This window comes from Delphinapterus leucas, chromosome 2 (assembly GCF_059928025.1).
Source record: "Delphinapterus leucas isolate spDelLeu-1000000601 "Yukka" chromosome 2, BTC_Dleu_Yukka2, whole genome shotgun sequence".
Lineage (NCBI taxonomy): Eukaryota > Metazoa > Chordata > Mammalia > Artiodactyla > Monodontidae > Delphinapterus > Delphinapterus leucas.
The window spans coordinates 179,787,215-179,801,401 of record NC_143130.1 but is presented as its reverse complement, the minus strand read 5'-3'; the positions used below and the strand labels follow the sequence as shown (position 1 = coordinate 179,801,401).

Sequence of the window (14,187 nt, the reverse complement as noted above, 5' to 3'; positions counted from 1 at the left end):
GACCCGCCCCCGCCACACTCCGAGTAGGTCTGCGCGCACCAGGTGCAGCCAGAGTCTCGCCGAGCTGCCCTGTCCTTAGGAAATCCAAGGGGCCGATGAGTGAACACCTCGGTTAGCACAGGGGTGGAGGGCAGATCTAGACTTCACACTCTGGAGGTCAGTAAGTGGTAAGCAGATGACTCTGCTACTTAACTCCTATGACCTCCCTGAGCCTCTGTTTTCTCATCTGGAAAATGGAGATAATGTGTAAGTTCTAACTTAGAGTTACTGTGGAGTGCAGTAAGAGAAAGTATGCAAGAGCATTATTTAAACTGTACAATGCCTTTTTAAAAAAAATTTTATTGGAGTATACTTGATTTACAATGTTGTTAGTTTCAGGTGTACAGCAAAGTTATGTAAAATGCTTTAGAAATAGGCAATATTAGATCACATGGTGGATGGAATTATAAGCTCTAGAAAATTTTATCCAGAAATCACTTCTAAGGCAAGGTACATAAATTTTTTTTTTTAAAGCAATTGATACTTCTTCTAGTTTGGCTAATGTCAAGTGAATGCTGCATAATGGTTTTCTCCATTTAAGGCGATTACCAAAACCCCTAAAATTGCATTTAAAAAATAGATTCTAAAGCAGTAAGCGTAGGGGTGGAATTGAGTCCAGTTTGAAATCTGGTGCTTTGCAGGTGACGGGGGTCTGCCTGTGGAATAGAAATGGTGGCCCAGGTCTTGGTCCTGGTCTCTCGCCGTGGTTGGTGCCTGACAAATGGCTGCCACTTTTGGATGGAGTCTCTGAGCCTTGGTTTCTTCTGTTGTAAAATGGGGATAAAACCCACTTATCAGGCTCACTGACTGCCTCACGGTTGTTGGCTCAACGGGGAACTGGCGTGAAAGCGTCGTACAGCCCCAGTGAGAGCTGGCATTGGAGCTGGGAGCAGGGTTGCATTCTAAAGCAGGGATCACATTTTCTCCGATAAGCTTTTGTTCTCTTCTCCCTCCAGAGGATGAGCCAGCACTGTGGATCAGAAAGTCCTAATCTTAAAAATTACTCACGTGGGCCATCTGTTCTGAGACAGGCATCACCTGGAGGGCGGTCAGCAAGGACTAGCGGGGCCCAGCATTTCTGCTTCCATTGGTGTGGCAAGGGGCCTGAGAACTTGTATCTCTCACAGGTTCCCAGGACGTGCTGATGCCCAGGGACCACACTTTGAGAACCACTGATCCGTACAAAGAACGTCCCGCCCCCTCCCACCCCGAGCCCTTACATCCACTACATCAGTGTCCACCCATGTTCCCCCTGGTGCTGTGCCTCTTAGCACACTGAGTCCTAAGAACCGAATGAGGTAGAGCTGCAGTCCCATTTTACATAGGAGGAAACTGAGGCTGAGAGAGGGCAGTGAAGTGCCAGAGGTCAGCTAGCCGATGCTGGGATGAGGACTTGCGCTCCGGGAGGCTGAGCTCTTATCTGGAGAAGGAGAAGGTGAGGCCTGGGCAGCCAGCCCCTGGAATCAGCAGAGGAGCTGGTGTGCAAGCCCTGGGAGTGTGTCCCTCTCTACTGCTTGTGGGTTCCTTGAGTTATCATCAGTAAATAAAAACCCGTCATGGACCAGTTGCCCGTACTGCACCTTTGCAGAATGGGGTGAGGGGCTCTTGGGATTTATGTTGTGAAGGGAACTTGACTGAGATGGAGTATATCCTATGAAAGGTGGACCCTGTGGCCTGTGAGAGCGGCAGGTTGGAGGATGTTGAGGAGAGACCTGCTCTACCCCCATCCCCACCCCTGGAGACTGTGCCCAGCATCAGCCGTGCCTTAAAGAGTGGAACAAAACTGTCTTCCTGCTGCACCAAGTGGTTTCCCGTCCCTAATTCCTAAGTGGGGGCAGCGTGTTTTGTTGCAGAAAGAAGCAGAGTTTTGTTGCTGCCCAGAACCCACTTGCTGTTTGCACACAAGCCGGTCATGTCCCGAGGTGGCCTGCAGGTGGAGCCAGTGCATGCCGCCAGCCTGTCGTCACCAGGCTTCCTGTGGGCGCTGAGTACAGATGTGGGACTGTGCGGAGCTGTGCTGGGCACGGGGGGCACCCTGTTCAGAGCAGCGCTCGGGCGGTGCCGGCAAAAGAGAGACGTCTGTCTACAGAAGCAGAGAGGGCCTCAAACTCACCCGTGGGCAGGAGCAGCCAGTTTCCAGGTGGAGCTCCAAGGAGGCCCTTTATCCAGAGGTCCACACATCCCGCCCATCCGTGCTTCGTCAGTGTTCTTCAGAGTGGCCTGTGGAGGACCCTAAAGGCAGAGGGAGGAGAACATGGTCCCAGCATCTGAAGGGGTAACTTTCAACAGTGTGTTTCAGCTACCAGGGAGCCTCTGGAGGAGGCATGTGTTGCTTGCTTGTCATTGTATTAATATATCCCAGGGGTGCGTGTGCCCCAGTCGAGCTGTGTGGCACCTGTAAGATGATTGATTTGGGACTTCCCTGGTGGCGCAGTGGTTGAGAGTCCGCCTGCCGATGCAGGGGACATGGGTTCGAGCCCTGGTCCAGGAGGATACCACATGCCACGGAGCAGCTAAGCCCGTGTGCCACAACTACTGAGCCTGTGCTCTAGAGCCCACAAGCCACAACTACTGAAACCTGCGCGCCTAGAGCCCATGCTCTGCAACGAGAGAGGCCACCGCAATAGGAGGCCCACGCACCGCAACTAAAAAAGGCCTGTGTGCGGCAACAAAGACCCAACACAGCCAAAAATAAATAATAAATCAAATTAATTTTTAAAAAAAATTTCAGGGCTTCCCTGGTGACACAGTGGTTGAGAGTCCGCCTGCCGATGCAGGGGACACGGGTTCGTGCCCCGGTCCGGGAAGACCCCACATGCCGCGGAGTGGCTAGGCCTGTGAGCCATGGCCACTGAGCCTGCATGTCCAGAGCCTGTGCTCCGCAACGGGAGAGGCCACAACAGTGAGAGGCCTGCGTACCACAAAAAAAAAAAAAAAAAAATTTCAGAAATAAAAAGCAGAGGAGTTTCTAAAAAAGAATAAAATAGCAGATTTATGTAAAGGACACTAATTCATCTCTTTCCACCTGGTATCTCACATAGGACCAGGCATTTGTAGTAGGCACTCAGTGAAAGCAGAAGCTTGTTCTTTGAGAAGATAAATAAAATGGACACTCTAGCTAGACTGATGAAGAAAAAATAAAGGAAGAAGAAAAAAGTAATATCAGGAATGAGGGAGGTGCCGTTACTACAGATTCTACAGATATTAAAAGGATAAGGGAATATCACAAAGAGCTTGAAACCAGAAAATTCTACAGGGTGTATGAAATTGACAAGTTCCTTGTGAGACACCACTGAAGCTTGCTCAAGAAGAATGGAGAACCCAAATAGCCCTAAATCAAAGAAATTTAATCTGTAGTTGAAAACTTGCTCAGAAAACTCCAGGCTCAGATGGCTTCCCTGATGAGTTACACCAGATATTGAAGAATGAAATAATACCAATTATACACAAATTCTTCCTTAATAGAACAGGGGGAAACACTCCCCAACTCATTCTGTGAGATCAGCACCAGCATGATTCAAAAGTAGAGCGACATTAAGAGAAAACTATAGACCAATATTCCTCTTGAACATAGATGCCAAAGTTTTTAACAAAATTTTAGCAAATTGAATCCAATCAGAAGTAAAAAGTCATGACCAAGGAAGGGTTGGTTTAACATTCAAAAATCAATGAGATGTGGATTTTAATCAATGGCAACATTCAATAGAGAGAATGGAGAGAAATTGAGATGTTTAAGAAACCCTGAATAGGATCAGGTTACGCTGGCAGGTTCCCCAAGAGAAAGAATCTGGCAAACAGCAGAGAACCTGCTGATTCTTAAGAACAAAGACTAGATAATGACATAATCCTCAGCTGACTGACTGATAATCTATCTGCAGCATTGTTTTCTCCGGGGAGCAGGGATTACTGGCGTATTTTTTGATATACATGATGACCTATATTTGTAAATGCACATATTAATGCTGAAACTAAAATAGTAGTAGTGGGGGAGGGATGGAGTGGGAGGTTGGGGTTAGCAGATGTAAGCTTTTATATGTAGAATAGATAAACAACAAGGTCCTACTATGTAGCACAGAGAACTATATTCAATATCCTGTGGTAAATCATAATGGAAAAAAAATTTTTTTAATGTGTATATACATATATATATGTATGTATGTATAATTGAATCACTTTGCTGTACAGCAGTAACTAACACAACACTGAAAATCAGCTGTATTTCAATAAGAAAAAAATAGTAGTAGTTGTTTCTTAGGGTAGTATGCTATTATGTGTAGCAGAAATAAGGTGTTCTTTGCTTAACTAAAAAAAAAAAATCAATGTAGCTCACCATATTACTACAATAACAAGGAAAAACAATAGCATCTCAATAGATGCCAAAAAAAAAAAAAGCATTAGACAAAATTAAACATCCATTCGTGTAAAGTTTCTCAGCAAGGTAGGGATGGAATGGGACGTCCACAATATAAGTGCATCTAGGACTTCCCTGGTGGCGCAGTGGTTAAGAATCCATCTGCCAGTGCAGGAGACATGGGTTTGAGCCCTGGTCCGGGAAGATCCCACATGCTGCGGAGCAGCTAAGCCCATGCACCTCAACTATTGAGCCTGCGCTCTAGAGCCCGTGAGCCACAACTGCTGAGCCCATATGCTGCAACTACTGAAGCCCATGTGCCTAGAGCCCATGTGCTGCAACAAAGAGGAGCCACCACAATAGGAAGCCCATGCACCACAACGAAGAGTACCCCGCTCTGTACAACTAGTGAAAGCCCACGCTCAGCAGCAAAGACCCAACGCAGCCAAAAATGAGTAAATAAATTTATTTAAAATATACATATAGGGCTTCCCTGGTGGTGCAGTGGTTGAGAGTCCGCCTGCCAATGCAGGGGACACAGGTTTGTGTCCCGGTCCGGGAAGATCCCACATGCTGCAGAGCAACTAAGCCCGTGCGCCACAACTGCTGAGCCTGCACTCTAGAGCCCGTGAGCCACAGATACTGAGCCCACGCGCCACAACTACTGAAGCCCACGCACCTAGAGCCCATGCTCTGCCACCTTAATGAGAAGCTTGCGTACCGCAACAAAGAGTAGCTCCTGCCCACCGCAACTAGAGAAAGCCCACACACAGCAACAAAGACCCAATGCAGCCAAAAATAAATAAAACAAATTTTTAAAAAAATTGTTTGTTTACATCTCCTTTCTGATGTTTCATTGTTAGTGTGAAGAAATACAACCAATTTCTGTATGTTAAACTTGTATCCTGCAACCTTGCTGAATTCATTTATCAGTTATAGTAGTGTTTGTATGGAGTCTTCAGGGTTTTCTATATATAGCATTCTGTCATCTGCATATAATGACAATTTTACCTCTTCCCTGCCAATTTGACTACCTTTTTTTTTGCTTGTCTGATTGCTATGGCTAAGATTTCCAATACTGTGTTGAAGAAAAGTGGTGAAAGTGGGCATCCTTTGTCTTATTCCAGATTTTAGGGGGAAGGATTTCAGCATTTCACCATTGACTATTATGTTGGCTGTGGGTTTGTCATAAATAGCTTTTATTATTTGAGATATATTCCCTCTATTCCACTTTTTAAGGGTTTTTATCATGAATAGATGTTGAATTTTATCAGATTTTTTTCTGCATCTATTGTGATGATCATGTGGTTTTTATCTTTTCTTTTGTTGACGTGGTGTATCACATTGATTGATTTGCGTATGTTGAACCATCCTTGTGCCCCTGGGATGAATCCAACTTGGTCATGGTGTATGATCTTTTTTATGTATTGTTGGATTCAGTTTCCTAATTTTTTTTAATATAAATTTATTTATTTATTTATTTTTGGCTGCTTTGGGTCTTCATTGCTGCACATGGGCTTTCTCTAGTTGCGTTGAGCAGGGGCTACCCTTCGTTGTGGTGCACAAGCCTCTCATTGCGGTGGCTTCTCCTGCAGAGCACAGGCTCTAGGTGCACAGACTTCAGTAGTTGTGGCACATGGGCTCAGTAGTTGTGGCTCGCAGGCTCTAGAGCACAGGCTCAGTAGTTGTGTTGCATGGGCTTAGTTGTCCGTGGCATGTGGGATCTTCCCGGACCAGGGCTCAAACCCGTGTCCCCTGCATTGGCAGGCAGGTTCCTAACCACTGCGCCACCAGGGAAGTCCAGTTTGCTAATATTTGTTGAGAATTTTTGCATCTATATTCATCAAAGATATTGGCCAGTAATTTTCTTTTTTGGTGGTGTCTTTGTCTGGGTTTGATACCGGGGTGATAGTGGCTTCATATAATGTCTTTGGGAGTGTTCCCTCTTCAGTCTTTTGGAAGAGTTTGAGAAGAATTGGTATAAATTCATCTTTGTATGTTTGGTAGAATTCGCTTGTGAAGCCATCTGGTCCTGGACTTCTGTTTGTAGGGAGGTTTTTTTTGTTTTGTTTTAATTTATTTATTTAATTTATTTATTTTTGGCTACATTGGGTCTTCATTGCTGTGCAGGGGCTACTCTTAGTTGCAGTGTGTAGGCTTCTCATTGCGGTGGCTTCTCTTGTTGTGGAGCACGGGCTCTAGAGTGCAGGCTCAGTAGTTGTGGCTCACAGGCTCAGTAGTTGTGGCACACGGGCTCTAGAGTGCAGGCTCAGTAGTTGTGGCGCATGAGCTTAGTTGCTCCACGGTACGTGGGATCTTCCCGGACCAGGGCTCAAACCCGTGTCCCCTGCGTTGGCAGGCGGATTCTTAACCACTGAGCCACCAGGGAAGCCCCCGTAAGGGTTTTTTTATTACAGGTTTTATTTCACATCTAGTGATCGGTCTTTTCAAGTTGTCTGTTTCTACTGTATTCAGTTTTGGTGGGCTGTATGTTTCTAGAAAGTTGTACATTTCTTCTAGGTTGTCCAATTTGTTGGCACGGGATAATTCATAGTGCTGTGTTTTGTGCTTCTGCAGTATCAGTTGTGACTTCTCCTCTTGCACTTCTTGTTTTGTTTATTTGGGTTTTCTCTTTTCTTCATGGTGAGACTTTGTCCAGCATTCTCCGGCTCTCCCTGAGCCAAGGGACAGCGCAGGAAGCCCCAAGATGGAATCCACACCTCCTGCTCTCACCATGTTTTGCATACGCCCTTCTGGTGTCACTAAGCTCTTTTATTTTTTTTTTAATTGAAGTGTAGTTAATTTATAATGTGTTAGTTTCAAGTGTATAGCACAGTGATTCAGTTATATATGCATATATATCTCTCTCTATATATATTCTTTTTCAGATTCTATTCCATTATGGGTTATAATCACTAAGCTCTTTTAATCATTACACATCTCCCTTGGTAGGTGAATTTCTTAAAAGAATTACAAGGACGTTTTCCTTCCCATCTTGAAGGGTCTATGGAGGACTCAGGTGGGGTGGCTGCTGTCACTGCTGCCACAGACCCCTGGGATCTGCTCATGGCCCTGAGTGCCCTCCCGGCTTTGCTGGCCTCCCCCATTGCAGCCCCTGCAAAGTTGCTTTTGGGGACTGGCCCAGGGAGGAGCCAGGAGTGCCGCGAGTTCACGTCCCCCGGGGCGGCCCTCCCCTGTGGAACCCCCGGATTGGCTTCTTCCTCTTGCAAAGTGTTACAAAGCCTGCTCCTCCCCGCCCTCGCGATCTCCCCTGGTGCCACTTCCCCAAGAAGCCACCCGCACCCGCGTCCTCTCCCGGGAGTCAGCTTCTGACCGCCCATCCTGAGCCTCCAGACACCTTTCAAATGAACGTGACAGGAATCCCAGGGGTGCCCAGTACACGGCCCTGCATACAGGTACCTCGGCATGGCGGCCATGCCTCTGCGCTCTCCCCTGACCTTCATATCACCTTCCTTCAGGTGACTTGATACCCCAGCCTGTGGCTTGGGAACATTACAGCGGACCTGCCAGTGTCCTGAAGCATCCAGGAGACTGGCGGGGGCCCAGCGCCTCCCCCACCCCACAAAGGGACTCCTGTGGGGAGCACAGGAGCCGCCTGTCCTGGAGGCTGGGGTTCTACCTCCTGCGAACAATGGCCGGACTCAGTGCAGACACTGCCATTGAAGTGCGGGCATTCTGTCTTTTGAAAAGGGCAGAGAGGAGCCTTGTGTTTGCATCTCCTCTCTGGCCTCAAAACCCAGTGGCTTTTCCAGTGAAAGCAGCACTGTGGCCTCCCATGCCCTCACCCGGGGAGCCGGAGCAGCTCCAAAGTCCATCCCGTGTGCTGAGGCGCCGCTGGCCTCAGAGCCTCTGCCAGCCATCGAAGTGGGGTCCCTGGGTCCCCATCCCTGCCAAGAACCCCTTTCCACAGGTGAGCTGTGCCCTGAGCTCCAGGCACTGCCTAGAGGTCTCCGCACCCCACCTTCAGGAAGGAAGCAGGGCTCTGCCCTCACTCCCCAGATCCCTGCCCTCGAGCCCCAGCACCCTGGAGACAGTGGTCCAGGATAGGTGATTCAAGTGCACTGGACAGGGCCGCAGCCCCCTTCCAAAAGGAAGCAGGTGCAGAATGATTGAAAATAAGTCCTCTCTGAAATGGCTTGAGCCACAGCGGTGGCTCTCAAAGTGGGGTCCCGGGGCCACTGCAGCGGCAGCAGCATCTGGGAACCGGTAGGAAATGCAGGTCCTCAGGCCCCACCCAGACCTGCGGCATCACACACTCGGGCAGGCAGCGGGCCTGTGCTTTAAGGAGCCCTCAAGGAGCTTCTGATCACACAAGTTCAAGACCCTTGGAAGAGCCTGCCTCTGAAGGAAGCCTGGAGCAGAGGCTCCAGCAAGGTCCTCAGCCACCTGCAGTTCTGCCCAGTCAGTGAGTCAGACGTGAGCACAGCAGGTTTTCCTAACACAGGGCCCAGTGCCCAGGTGTCACCGGGGAAGAGCTGCATATCTGAACACTTGCTTCCCTTCCCTCCCTGCGATCCCTGACCAAGGCTGGGGGCCCCACCGCACCAGTGTCTGGGGGCCACAGTTAGTCTTGTGGCCCTAGCTCGATTTCTGGTGACCTGGAGGGTGGCCTTGGGCCCAGTGTCATCTCCCCTCCAGCCCCCTGGTGCATCCAGTTAGCAGGCTGAGCTGGCCCGCTGCCTCCCAGCCACTGTTTGAGCACAAGGCTGGGCATCAGAGGTCCTGCCTTCCTGCCTGGCTCTGTCCCCTCTCTCCAGGAGACGGACTGTCTTCCAGTCCCCGGTTTGCAGTCAAATACAGGTATAACACAGATGGAGCTAGTGTCACTACTGGCCAGGACCTCCCCTGGGCCCTTCCCACCCACACTGTCCCTCTGTTCACCAGGCCCCTCCCACAGGTGGGCCACCTGCACCCGACACCTACAGCCAGGTGCTAGCATCCCAGCTTGTGAGCCAATGTGAGCTGACCTACATTTACCTGAAGGTGGCCATTGGACTGTACAGAGCCACCCTCGTGTGCAGGGGACAGCCCGACTCCACTCTTGCCCCTCCTGTAAACCAAGGCAGACCAGAAGGAGACCAGGCTCCAGTGTCCACAGACGTCCATCCCAAGATGCTCTCACTTGGCTTGTCTTCACGTCGGCCTGGACAGGACAGGATCCCTGGGGAACCCAAGGAAAGCATTGGGGCTCCTGGGCCTCCTGGGCCTCCTGGAAGGAGAACTGGATCTGGGAGAAGGAAGGTCTCGGCATCCCTTAGGCCTCCCCCTGCTAGCATTTCTTCTCCCTGGTGCCTGTTCTGCCCACTCCTCTCCTCCTCCTGGTCTTGGCCCGAGGATGAGGTCATGATGCTGTGTGCGGCCCATGTGACATTTTGCTGCATTACCCTCCTCTCTGGGGCATCTCCCCTCCTCTCTTCCTGGTCCAGATACCTGAGGGGGACATCTGACTGGCCCAGCCCATCTTTCTGCACCAGGCTACAGGGCATGGCCAGCCTGTGCGTGAGCTGCCTTCAGGTCAGGTGTCCACCTGATCCAATCGGTGTGGCAAGCAGAGACTGGCAGCCGGCTTTCCTTCACGACAGCTCTGACCATCACCTCTCACTCCATTGACTGGGCTTTGAAATTTTTGATTGTAAAAGCCCCCAAGTTCGTGAAGTTATATTTAACCTTTAAAGATTGATGTGTCGAGTATGTCAACCCAATGATCCTGACCTAGAAGTCCAGGTTTGGTGGCAGTGCTGTGGGTGTGTGCTGGGTCCTGGTGCCAGGGGCCTGTCTGGACACCTGCATGCCCCCTTCTCCGGCTAGGAGCCCAAGTCCACTCGTGTTCTCTCCAGGTGGGAACTGAACAGACCAGAGGAAGACACGTGTTTGCAGAGCCTCTGGTTTCACTGCCCAGACAGCGAGGACTCACCGGTCACCGCCACTCTTCTTCAGGGAAGACTGAGGCTGGCCCTCAGGACCAGGGTTCTCAGGGTGAACCTGGGGTCTGGGTGATGGCCACGGCCAGCCTCTCTGACCGCCACGGGGAGTGGTTAACAAACCCCTGGGCTGGCGGAGGGATGCCTTTCTTCCAGGAAATTAGTTCAGGAGAGCTTGGTGGCCTGGATCAGGTCTCCTGTTAAAGAGTAACTTACACCCCATATTACATTTGAGTCCTGGGAGTAAATATCCAGGGGAAGTGTTTATTTTAACGGGTGAACAAAGCATCCTTTGTGGGCCAGCTCTGCCAGCGCCAGGATCTCCTTTGATAGGAACTGGCTGGCACAGCCCCTGGGAACATGCAGCCTTGTGGTTGACCAGTTAACCACTTTCCAGGTGGGTTTATCCACTCTGGTCTTTGCTTTCCCAAGCACGGGATTGCTGGGGCTGTCAGCACCCCCTCCAGACCCTCCACGTCAGAGTGGGATGGGATCTCTCTCCCTCATCTGGAGTGAAGGTGTCATGCGCCCTCAGAGGGGGCCGTCCAAACCTGAACGTCTAGGTCAGGGTTGTTGGGCTGACACCCCATGTACCACCGCTCTGGGGTCTCGCGGTGTCTCCCAGACCCTCCTGGAAGCAGCTCCATAGATCTGCTGGCTCTAAACCCTCCCCACTGGCTGCACCTCTGTGTCTCCCAGGAAGGAGCTTCGCTAAAATACACTTTTTCTGGGCCCCAGCCTGGATGACTCGATTAAATTGCTGGGGGTGAGAGTCTGGCACTTGTACTTAAAAAAAACAGCTAAAAGATAAAAACCTCCTTTGTCTGATTCAAAACAATGTAGGGAGAAGGGGAACTGGGTAGACTATAAATAAAACAAGATGGGCATGAGTTGATGGTTGATATGGGGATATGAAAGTTCAGTATAAATCCTGTCTACTTCTGTAAAAAGTTCGATGTAAAATATTAACAATGTTCCACATAATGAAAGTTTTTAAAAAATGCTCCCCAAGAGATTCTGCTCTGCAGGCAAACTGAGAGCTCCAAAAGTGAGCCCCACGGGATTTAATGGGAGTAAGTCTGCTTGGGCGAGATACAGACTCAGAAAGCAGAGATGCTACTGACCCCGATGCAGCAGCCTGTGGTCAGCTCGCTCCGTTCCTCCTGAACACCGGGCTCTGTCTGATCCAGGTAACGGCGTGTGAGATGGAATCTGAGGGTCTCCGCTGTAAGTCAGGAAGCCTGAAGGGCCAGAGGTAGCTGGTCCAAGTCATACAGCCAGGAGAGCAGCAGGACCTGGGGTGCACGGAACCTGCAGACCAAGCCCAGGGACGCTCCTCCCTGGGACTCTTTCGGGAAGGCCCCGACTGACAGCCTGCTGGCAGCGATGCCCCTGAGCTGCTGGGCACAAGTGGCCTTGTGAATAAGCCAGTGGCTTCCAAGGGGACAGGCACAAGGTGGTCAGGTGGGGCACAGCCCTGGGAAACCAGGCCGAGAATGCTGCATGGGCGCTGGCCCCATGGACACACCCCGGCCGCACCCACCCCACCCCTCGGGATTGCCTTGGCCTCTTTCAGCCAAATGCCTGGGAAGTGGGTCAGCTGAGGCAGGCACATGTAGGGAGCGTGGGGCAAGGCCCATCTCCCGGCAGGTGCTCCTAAGTCTGGGAAGGTTTGGTGACTTCCCGCCACAGGTGGGCAGGCCAGCAGTGAGTCAGGAGGAAGCAGCGCATTGAGGAGGCTGGAGGCCACTTCCCTGCGTCCTTCCACGTCTTCAGGAAGCCCACCCCAATCAGCATCTTGGCCGGCTCGGCCGTCGTGGGAAGCACTGCAGGTCACACCCTGGGCCCGCCCGGGTGGCCTGGTCTTTCCGGCACGTGCCTCACACTGACATAGGTCCTGGGGAATGAGCACCCGGCAGAGTACATCCAGAGCTGGTGTCATGGGGATGTGGGGGATGGACGTGGGCAGTACCTGCCCCTGCCCCTGCCCCTGGGCCCGCCTGGCATGGCAGTGGGCCCAGGCCATGTGTCCTGGAGGACAGGGCCCACTCGGTCATCGCCCAGCCCTGAGCACCCCGGCCACAGAGTCTCAGGGGAGTCGGGCCCCGGAAGGGAGAGCGAGCGTGTGGCCGGGCGGGGCCTGCAGAATTCTTCGGCTTCCAGCGGAGGGCCAGCTTCCTGCCTGATCCATCCGGGATCGCTGAGACTCCCAGAGGCCCTGATTGATTTCCTCCCTCGGGCATCTGGACTCTGCCCTTGGGGTCCCCTTCACCTGCCACTCCTTTCTTTGTGCTCCACACTCAGCAGTCCCACCTGCCCCTCTCCCAGTCCCTGCCAGACCCAACCCTCAAACAGCTGGAGGTGACGCTGGGCCAGTCACCCAACCTCACTGAGCCTCAACTTCCTCATCCATAAAATGGGCATGCTGACTCCTGTGGGGGCCATTGCTGTAGCCTCGGGTCCTCCGCAGCAGACGCAGGTCATAAGGAAGATCTATGCACACTGACAGGATCTCCAAGATTTAGTCTGCTCAAGGGAAAAGCAGTTTACAGCATGATACATACAGAGCGACACCCTTTGAGTTTAAACACACACACAGGCACAACACTCAAACTATGTGTTTATATAGGCACGAGCTTGTATATCAGTAAAAACCTGGCAAAGTAGGCGCCGAAACAAAACGGAATATACGGGGAGTCGGGGGGCACAATAAAGGGGCTTGATCAAGATGCATTTGGATTTTATTGGTAACACTTTGATTTATATGAGACTGTGTTCAAGAATTAACTGTGTGTGGGACTTTCCTGGTGGCACAGTGGTTAAGAATCCACCTGCCAACGCAGGGGACACGGGTTCGAGCTCTGGTCCGGGAAGGTCCCATATGCTGCAGAGCAACTAAGCCTGTGCGCCACAACTACTGAGCCTGCTCTCTAGAGCCCGGGAGCCACAACTACTGAGCCTGCGTGCCACAACTACTGAAGCCCGTGCACCTAGAGCCCGTGCTCTGCAACAAGAGAAGCCCCCGCAATAATAAGCCCGCGCACCACAACGAAGAGTAGCCCCCGCTCGCTGCAACTAGAGAAAGCCTGTGCGCAGCAACAGAGACCCAACACAGCCAAAAATTAATTAATTAATTACTTTTTTTAAAAAAAGAATTACTGTGTGATTTCAAATAAATAAAAATGTAAATTGCACCCTCCTTGCAAGGGCAAGAAGAATTACACCCTGAGAGCCTAACGCAGCCCTGCCCTCCTAACTGGCTTTGTGTTTTGGGGTCGGTGGAATGCAGTCCCCAGGAGGGCGCCAAGAAAAACAAGTTCCAAGGTTGGCCTCCCAGGAGGTCACACCCGCTGCCTGGTCACCGCTGGGCTCTGGGAGCCCCTGCTCCCCGAAGATGGGCGGCAGCATCGTGTCCATAGCGTCAGGGCCTGGAGAGCCGAGTGTGGGCGGGGAGCTGGGAGACGGGGGAAGGGCTTGGAATGGTTCTAATCAAATTCAGCCACTTAGTACTGTGTGGCTTTGGACATGTGAACATCGCCCCCCAAGCCTCAGTTTCCTTATCTGTAAGATGGAGTTGTGACGGCCACATCAGCAACTCGCGGTGAGACTTCATGAGAATGAATTAGGTGATCTGTGTTCCTCGGGACATGATGCTCTGGTTTGGGCTAAGGGGCTCGTCACTAAAATCAGGGCCACAGAAATGCACAGCACAGAGTTCCTCTGCAGGACCCCTGTCTTCCGTGCTCCCCAGAGGAGCCTCATGCACGCAGCCCAGCCTAGGTCTTCAGGTGCCTGTGCGTGGCTGAAAGGGGTCACCCCGCGCCCGCCAGCTCTCAGTGGCCTCCCCTAAGCCCG

At 51.3% G+C, this 14,187-nt stretch overlaps 1 long non-coding RNA gene across 1 annotated transcript; it reads right to left on the bottom strand.

Annotated features, from left to right (window-relative positions):
- Window positions 1–28: 28 nt before the first annotated feature.
- LOC149750371 (uncharacterized) lies at window positions 29–13,589 on the bottom strand. Its single transcript, XR_016392286.1, has 3 exons — window positions 11,457–13,589; window positions 2,153–2,271; window positions 29–1,009 (listed from the first exon to the last, which is right to left on the bottom strand). It is a non-coding gene; the product is annotated as an uncharacterized LOC149750371 (long non-coding RNA).
- Window positions 13,590–14,187: the final 598 nt, after the last annotated feature.